The 9,396-nt window shown below is 48.1% G+C and overlaps 1 long non-coding RNA gene across 2 annotated transcripts; it reads right to left on the bottom strand.

Moving 5' to 3' along the window:
- Positions 1-689: 689 nt before the first annotated feature.
- LOC110545069 (uncharacterized) lies at positions 690-8,781 on the bottom strand. 2 transcript variants are annotated; one of them, XR_002476228.2, is made up of 4 exons: positions 8,613-8,781; positions 6,699-6,755; positions 6,131-6,194; positions 690-5,612 (listed from the first exon to the last, which is right to left on the bottom strand). It is a non-coding gene; the product is annotated as an uncharacterized LOC110545069 (long non-coding RNA). The 2 variants fall into 2 exon arrangements; XR_009586713.1 differs by lacking the exon at positions 8,613-8,781 and adding an exon at positions 7,100-7,575.
- Positions 8,782-9,396: the final 615 nt, after the last annotated feature.

The raw sequence follows: 9,396 nt of genomic DNA, 5'->3' as shown, positions 1-9,396 counted from the left end.
ATGTGTGTCTGTGTGTGTGTGTGTGTATACAGGTACACGTTTCATAGCACATGGAAGTTAGAGGACAACTCTTGGGAGTAGATTCTCTCTCTCCCTTGTGTGACCTGGAAAACAAACTTGGGCAGGCCTCCATATGATTCTACCCACTGATCCAGATTGCCAGCCAATGGCAGGTCTTTAGGAAGGCATTTCATGAGCCCCTCCAGGCACCTACAATTACATTAAGTGCTACAAGGATCTATGAAAAACTGCTGCCACTTACTGCCTGGGGTTGGGAAGAGAATCCTCTTCCTCACTCCTTGCCTGGGGTGTTTGCACGAAGTACAGTGTACATATACCACCACACTATTTTATAAACACGTTTTCAGAAGAGACACACTGCACAGGATATGGAAATATTGGGAAAGAAAGGAAAGGTGAGGACTGCCCAAGTTGAGAAGTGCTAAAGCACTATGGCTGCTCTTCAAAGTCAACCTAGCTGGCTCTGTGAAGGTTGAAAACGAGAGGAATGGCTCTCCAGGTCAGAACTGTGATGAACCCATACGCACCTAAGAACTTGGCTCCAAACACAGGAAGCAAACAGTGACAGAACCACAAATACTGGTCACAAGACAAGTTTCATACATCTCCCCCAGTAACAGACAATAACTCACTGGAAAATATAGGAATGTTCAAAAGAATAAGCCAGGTTTTATTCGGACTGAAGAATGCTTATTTATTATTCATTCAACATCAAGACACAGAGCTGTGTTGTATAGTGTGATCTCATCGGTGTTTTTAACTTACTTGTGTGGGCTCAGGCATTTTCTCACACACCGTTTGGTTCTGCAAATCATTTTCCGAAAGACCACATGTGTAAGGACAGAGAAATATTGTCTCCAATTTTATCACCTTGATCGTGTTCAAACTTTATCACCCACACATATTAATTAGTTTTAACCCCATTTTTAAAAAAAGAAGGAAGGAAAAATAGTTTCAAATTTGATTAATTAACTTGCCTTATGAACGGTATCCAGCTGGCTTCCCAATTACTGTGTCAACTCAGATTGGCGGCAGAAATAATTACACAAAGTCAATCTTCAGGGGAGAAGCAATGCAGTATTTGAGCATCAGTCTATTTATTACGAAACTAAAACACGTACCAAAACATGGCAGACCTTATAAGGAAAAGTGCCCTTGTGAACTTTTAATATCCCTTAAAGCAGCTGCACCCCCTCGGCTCTGCCCACCTTCCCCAGGGGACATGGAAAGGATCGGCAAGATGGAGCAGAGTCAGGGCACACCCCCTCCCCACCGCAACATTGGACAACAACCAGATAGGGCCCATCTTCGACTACTGCATTAGTGCTTGGGTCATTCATATGTCAGATGTGTTTACCTCTACACAGAGTAACCCCAAGGGTGCATGATGAAGGAATGGGGAAAAAATGGAGTGAATGAATGATTGAATAAGTGAATGAGTATTTGAACGAGTAAGTGAATGAATGAGTGAATAAATGAATGAGTGGGTGAAAGACTGAATGAGCCCAGGCTCACGGGAGGAGCTGGACAAAAAAATTAATAAGGCCCAATCTCCCACTGTTGACAGTTACTGGTGTTTGTGTTTTTGCAAATTAGTCCCAGGACGATCTCCGAAGAAGGTTCTGGAAGAGAAGTGAAACCTCCTCAAGCATCCTCACCCTCTGCTCACTTCCCCTCCTCCCTCCACTCAATCCTCACACCTTAGGACAGAACTTCACTGTGTGCAGGGGCCTTCATCCACCCTCAAGGTCATGCCACCTCCGAAACGGCTCCCGTGGTTGCCCTTGAGAAGGAGGCGGCAGAGGCCCAGAGAGTCCGCAGAGTGGCCTGGAGCCAAGCGGTGACGCTACTCAGCTGGGCCAGAGGCCAGAAGCAGGCACGGTGTCCTCCTGGGATCCGCGCGGGAATGTAAGCCGCTCTGCTCTCCTTCCTCCGCAGCTGCAGTCGTGGGTAGACATGATCGTGTCTGAAGCAGTGGGTTTAAGACGCCACTCCAGCATCACGGTGAGGGTGGACTCGGGCAGGCGTTCGCGGGACACGTGAGATGCAGGGGTGGGGTGGAGGGAAAAGCAAACACGGGGTCCAGCGGAAACAGCCAGCCAGCCACAGGAGGGGAAAAGCAGTCTCACAAGAGATGGAATTAGCCATGGGCCTGCCTCGGGTCAAAGGATCGACCCGGAAGGGCTGATACTCAGATGTGCCTCCTGGAGGCTGCCACTGCTCGTTTGACGTCATGTCCAAACACTTAGAGATCACTTGGGACCTAGGTGAGGGGTAGTATCTCATTCAGAGGCAAGTCTCAGGGATCTGGATTTGCACCCTTGCCCCTAACTTCCAAGATCCATGTAGCTTGGCAGCTGCTCAAAGTTCACATCTTTAATAAATATCTCCCACTCCCATTCAAAGAAAAGAGCTCAGGAAGAGTGATATACCACACTAGGAATCCCCGAGAACCCCTTTCTTCTCAGAGAAGAAAAAAAAAAGATGCAAATTAATCCATAGTCCTGGGGAGACACAGGTAAGACCAGGTGACCACGTGAGCAAAGCCTAGTTGACTTGTCCCTGTTCTTCACCCTTTGGAGAGACTTTGAACATAGAGACAGCTGCTGGAGGAAGAGGCCCAGAAAGAGGTTTGCTTCTAGGCTGACCCTTGAGGCCCCTGAGAAGCAACCCCAGAACAGCATCTTGTCACATGGTGGCAGATTTACTGCCACTGGAGTTGTAAGCACAGGGCCAGCACTGTCCTTCTGGGGATAAATATCCTGGCCACACAGGCCTGTGTTAACTCGGTGTGGGTCCTGTCTGCTGCATTTCTGCCATCCGGAATTTTCTTTCATTGGTCTGCTGAGTTTGTCCTTTCACTAACCCTCTCTGAGCCACAAGATAGAGCCGTCTTCTCCCAGCTGCCATTTGCCTCCCTGGTTTTTTAGGAAGAGAGTTATACCACAGGAAGCGGTGGGACACGGATTCTGTCATGCTCTGTAAGCCCAGAGCTGCAAATGTGAGGTAAGGATGCCAGGACAGGCTCTCCAGGAAGGACATAGCTCAGAGGGTGAGATTACAAATACTCCAGGCCAGCAAGGACAGTGAGCCCAACTGCAGGAAGGCCAGGTCTAAGAAGTGGGCTCACAGATACCTTTAGCCAGCTACTGTTTCCTGACAGGTTCTTCCTGGTACAAGGAGGGAGTGCAGCTCAGAGGAGCCAGCTCTTCAAAAGGCACTTACCAGGGCACAGACTGCCTTCCCGTATTTTATCAAGACCCACCCAAGTCCGTCCAGCCAGAAAGAGACTGGAATGGAGACCTAGGCCAATAAGAGTATCCTCTGATGCTACTCAATAGACATCACCTGATGAGTGGCCCTAGAATTCCGTGGCTCACCCTGAGAAAGGTGACCAGATATCACAGGGATAGGGGGTGCTTCAAGGTCCCTACCTATTGATCCCAACGAAACCAACATCAGATCAATGGCTCATGAAAGCCAGGAGCCTAGACTAGGAACCTTCAGTCTCATCTTGAATCATGCTGAAAAAGCCCAAAGGTGCCAATGGTCACCCGAGGATCCTAGGTGCTAATTTGCCTCTAGTCCTTCATCTCAGGGCTGGAGCTGAGCTCTACTACAAGTCAGGTGGATAGTTAATCTTCTCTGTTAGCTCAAGCAGGTTTGGAATCACCTAGGAAACTGGCAAGGCACATTTCTGGGAATGTCCATAAGAATGTTTCTAGACTGTATGAATGGAGCTATACCTTGGATATCCTATCTTTGTAGGCTAGTGGTATGAACAGGATAAAAGAGAAAGAAGGGATTGAAATCTCATAGCTGCAGACATTCTTTTTTACCACGATGTAAGCTACTCTGCCATATCCTCCCCATCGTGATGGAGTGTACCTTCTGAAACCATGAGCCAAAAGAAATTCTTCCTCCCTTCAGTTTTCATCTTAGGTGGTTTTTTGTTGTTGTTTTAGTTTTGGTTTTTGTTTGTTTGTTTTTTGTTTTTTGTGGGGTTTTTTTTTGTTTGTTTGTTTGTTCTTGCTTTATACATGAAGGTAAGAACAACAACGCACAAATCAAGGGCAATCATGTCCTTCTCAGGCAGGACCAGACCAGGGTGGGGCCAAGAAGATGGGGGGAGGGCCAAGAGGGGAGGATCTGCTGTCAACCATGAAGACAAACAAGGGACAAGAGAGTCACTGTGACTTGGGAGAGCTTAGAGAATCCAGCCAAATTCTATTTCTACAAATGAAGGATGATAAGAGGCATAATTAGCTAATGGAACCAGGACAGGCCACGTAATGCAGTGTGTGGGGCTGGGAGCCACGGCCCTTCTGTGTTTAAAATACAAATCAGCCCTGAAAGCTGCTTTGCAGAGGAACCAGGCAGATGACGCTGTATACAGGGTCCACACAAGCCACTTGGACCAGCAGCTCAGGCAAACAGGATGCACTAAACTGGGACCAGCAGTTCAGACAGACAGGAGATAGCAGGTAGCCATGTCGGCAGTTCTTAACATAAAAATAAATAAGTACACCACCTCAGCACGCAAATTTTACTTTTTCTTTAAGAAAGAGTTAAATTATATGTGTAGCAAAAGTCACTTCAAAATAAAATTATTTGTGATTTGTAAGCAATAGATGTTTGACTTGTTTTTGTTTTGAGACAGGTTCTCATGATGTAGCCCTGACTTGACCTGGAACTTGCTGTGTAGACCAGGCTGGCTTGAAACTCTCAGCACTCCGCCAACCTCTGCCTTTAAAGTGCTGGAATTACAGGCATGTGCCACCACATCCAGGCACATGGTCTACTTGTTTATCTATTGAATATACCCAGGGTTGAGGTGACTGGGTAGGAACTTACACAGGGTCCTGCTAGGCCTTTCTTGAAAACAATTAAAAGTGACAATTTTTTTTGGGGGGGTCAGGTGGGTGTCTGTACGTGTTTGTGTGTGTGAGAGAGAGAAAATGTCACAAAGGAAAAAAGCCCCGTTCCAGATGACCAACTGCCATTTTTACCCAGATACAGCAGAGTGCTTCTCTTCCTGTCCCAACAGGAAAGCCCATGAAAAACAAACAAAACATAACAAGCAAGCTATTTGGCTCACTTTTGAGCCAGCTAGGAGCGTTGTACTATTTCCTGCTGCTGCATCATTAGCTCCTTGAAAAGCTTTTCGGGAATGGTCTACTTGCCTATTTCTGATCCTTATCATTAGTAGAGTGGGTTGAGCCGGTGACTCAGAGAAGACAGTGGAATCTGCAGCGGCAGCCACAGCAGCAGCGGCAGAAGCAATGAGAGGGCAGCTGGCATTTCAGGGAGCAGCCAGGGCAGAGATAACAGGGAGCAGCAGTGATGGAGATAAGGGCTGGGAGGAACTGAAAGCATGGACCATAGTTTCTGGGAAAGTTCTAGGGAGCAGCCAACTCTATAAACCCAGGATTTCAGCTACTGCAGGCCTGGACCTGTCATTGATGTGAAGCACGTTACAACACTAGCATTGCCACCTGCTGATACATGGGTTCTTTGCTGCTGCTTTTCAGGGCCACTAGATGCTGAGGGTGACAACTCCTGCTGAGGCCAGTGCAATAGGTCTCCAAATCCTAGAATAATAAATAATAAAGTTCTCAGGGCTCAGAACTCTAAGTCTCTGCCTCTGCCAGCCCAGTTCCTAGGCCTTAAGCACTGGAGAGTCTGAGGTTGCTAGCCTACTCATGATTCCTATCCAGGTAAAGAAGAAGAATAAGCCCAGGCAGCTCATTGGAAACACATCTGAGGGAAGAGAGGTGGGCAGGAGGTGACAGCCTAGGATGGGAGAGATCGACCGTGAACCTCAACAGCATACACACAAACTGCCTGCAGCTTCATTAGACCAGAGCTGCAGATTATCCAAGGCCTTCTCCCTAAAATGGACACAGACCGAGATAAATAGAAAGCTTAACCATGAGCCACGTGTGGGAGGGGCAGGGCAAGTGGCACTGGAGGAGGTTAGAGAAGGCCAGCATCTGAGCTACAGCCTGAGCTCTCAGGAGACGTCCTCAGGACTGTGTACTTCAAGATGAACTGAATAACTTAGCCAACAAATATTGTTTAAAGTCCCATGAACCAAATTTCCACTTACTGTCCCTTGGAGCTCCTCAGGCTCATCCTGGCCGCCAGATAGGCTCCCTGGTGTGGTGGTGACCCTGTGTGTTCCAGGAAAATGTATTAAGGGCAGTCCTGAGTGATGAGGGTACATAGTTGCTTCTCCAAAGCTCCCCCACACCTTTCCTACGTATCTGCAAAGTGCTTGCGGGAGAGAGGGTCCCTTGGCACCTCATGGGGCCTGGCACGGGCAGGTACTTCTTTCTGGAGTAGGTCCCGCCTTGAGAGCCTTGTTTCCACATGCCCTTTGCTTCTCTGAGGATGGACAGTTCTCAGCAGTGTTTATGGCTGGCTGGCTAGTCACTTTAGACAGTCACTAACCTACATATACACTGAGCGGTTTGAATATCTTATAATTTTCCAAGATGGGGGTCTCATGTTACTGGGAATTCAATCTTGTTGTTATGGAGCTGAGGAAAACTTTGAACTTCTGATCCATCTGCATCCACTTCCTGGCATCTTAGTTAAGGTTTCTGTTGTTGCAATGAAACACCATGACCAAAAAGTAAGTTGGGGAGAAAAATATTTATTTGGCTTACACTTACCACACTGAAGTCCATCACTGAAGGAAGCCAGCAAAGGAACTCAAAGAGGGCAGGAACCTGGAGGCAAAAGGAGAGGCCATGGAGGAGTGCTGCTTACTGGCTTGCTCCTCATGGATTGCTCAGCCTGCTTTCTTATAAAAACCTGGGACCACCAGCCCAAGGATGGCACCATCCAAAATGGGCTGGGCCCTCCTCCATCAATCACTAAATGAGAAAATGCCTTTCAGGCTTGTGTACAGCCCTTTCTTATAGAGGCATTTTGCAACCAAGGCTCCTTTCTTTCTGATACAGCTATACTTTGCAGTGTTTGTTTTAAAAACTCTTTAATCCTCTACCTCCATTTAACTAACCCCCCAATCCAAGGTGGGAGAGAGAAGGTTAATGGGAGAGGGGTCACAGACCTCTTCAGTTCTCCTGGATGTTTAGGGTCAATGGGTCTTTGGGCGATATACCAGTCTCCATCAACAGCAAATGCAGCCAGCAGTCCCCTCCAAGCCGCTGCATGCCCGAAGAGTTTCTGTCTGTCTGCTCCAAATCGCCAGACGGTTGGTCTTTCTGGCCTCTCCAAACTGCTACTCACCACCAGCTAACACCTCAAGCCACACCTTCTCCTTCCGGGCTCTCAAATTTATATCCTCCTCCAGAGTCCTAGACCACGCCCCTCTCCAAGGTAAGCCGTAACCAGCTGACAAAAGCCACGCCCCGCACCAGACAATTGACAGCTATAGACAAACTATAGCCCAATTGAAATCCCACACTTGGGGTTAAAACAAAAAGGTATTTACATAACATAACTGAGGTTTTTAAAGAAACCAAAACTTCCATAACAATACTTTGTGTCTAACTGACATAAAACTAGCTGGCACACCTGGGTTTATGAGGAGCCTTTTGCACGCTAAACACATACCCTGCCAACCGAGATGCGTCTCCAGCGCCTGACGATGAATTGTAAGAAGTTGTGTTACACTTATTTGTGTGCTCACGTGTCTGTACACAAGCGTGTTTGTGTGGGTACCTGTCCCCTGTTTGTATGGGCACAAAACAGGTGAAGTCAACCTGTAGGAGCCAGTTCTCTCTTTTCACCAGTGGGTTCACTGAGTTCAGGTTGTCAGACTTAGTCAACAAGACTAAGGACCTGCCATCTCCTGAGCTATCTCCCCAATCCTAAGGCATACTTTTTAAAGAGGTAGGGAGCAAAAGAAAAATCTAAGCCAAATCAAACCCACGATCAGACAGACAGACAGACGGACAGAGCTGGGGCATCTTTCCAATCCTGCAGTACGGGAAGCCAGCCTGGCATGGAACCCAGCTTTCTGTTAGACTCTTGTGGGGGGACCAGCAAGAGGGGTCTACGACCAGGTAGGAGGTAGGGTGTAGGACACAGAGCCTGTCCCCAGGCTGAGTTCCACCAAGCCAGGTCCTTTCACCCTTCCTGGGTAGGGTGGGGTGGCCCCTCCACATTGCTTTGACTATGGGTAACACTGCCTTCAGTGACTAGGTCAGTGCCTAGGAGCCCATTTGCTTCCGCTCAGCTCTGCTGTCCTCCACTAAACAGGGAGGTCAGCAAAAGCCAGCTCTGCGTTTGAGGCCCCAACCATGTGGCTGCCCCACAACCCTAACAGAGAGCAGATTAAACCTTTGTCAGGCTCTGCCATGCGAAACAAGCACACGATGTTTTGTGGTTATTCTCCAGCCTCAGAAAAAAAAGAATCAAGACAAGGGATGGGGACACACGGACACACACACACACACACACACACACACACACACACATACACACACACACTGCACAATACCCCCGACTTGTGACTGTTAACAACTGTTCTCAAGAAAGTCATAGCAGGACCTTGTAAGTTCCCACTGAGATAAATTTAATACAGAGAAACAAACATAGGCCTCACTCACAGATCCTACCTGGAAACATGGAGCCTGGAGAGAGATCAGGGAGCATGCTCATGGGCCTCCAGTGGACTATAGTGATTCTCAGACACACTACATTTCCTCACAGAAGTCAGAGAGGTTGGAAAAATCCCATCACCTTCTTGGAGCTACAGCAACCGGGGAGCCCATTCCAACCAAGAGCAGCCTGGATTATGAACAAGGGAAGGGTCAACATGAAGACAGCAGTGGGCGGGGCAGCAGGGAACCCCTGCCTACTGACATCCCTGGGCAGGCATGGGGGGAACAAGGGACAGCTGTGATGTAGATGGGAGCCTGGGTCACGTCCTGGACAAATCCTGGAATTCCTGGCTCATTTCTAGCCCTGTAAAGACATCAGAGGATAGGCTTTCCCCTAGAGCATATGGGTCTAGGCAGTAGTAGCTGGAGGACGAGGAGATTTAGCCAGTGCAGTGAACTGCACAGAGCCAGGGCACCAGACAGAGGATTCAGCAACTGCTGGAGTTTGCTTAACTCGGAAAGAGCAGGGCAGGGGACACAGAGGCTGAGGTAAAGCTTTGCACAGCCACAGGCCTAGTAGGACAGAGAGTATGACTCATCCAGAAGAGCTCAGAGGCAGGAAATAGAACAATAGGAGAGCTGAGGCTCTGCCCAGTGAAAATGTAGCAGGAAGTCACAAAAGGAATGTGATGGGCAGAAGGTGGGTTCCCAGGAGGGTTACAGACAATTCTCTCAAGTCTCATTCTCTCAGAGCAAAACGCAGATTAGATATGGTCACAAGTCTGATCTGTGAACCGGA

The sequence above is a fragment of the Meriones unguiculatus genome, chromosome 16, assembly GCF_030254825.1.
Source record: "Meriones unguiculatus strain TT.TT164.6M chromosome 16, Bangor_MerUng_6.1, whole genome shotgun sequence".
NCBI classification, from domain to species: domain Eukaryota; kingdom Metazoa; phylum Chordata; class Mammalia; order Rodentia; family Muridae; genus Meriones; species Meriones unguiculatus.
Note: the sequence above shows the minus strand (reverse complement) of the source record. Positions and strands in the feature narration are given on the sequence as shown.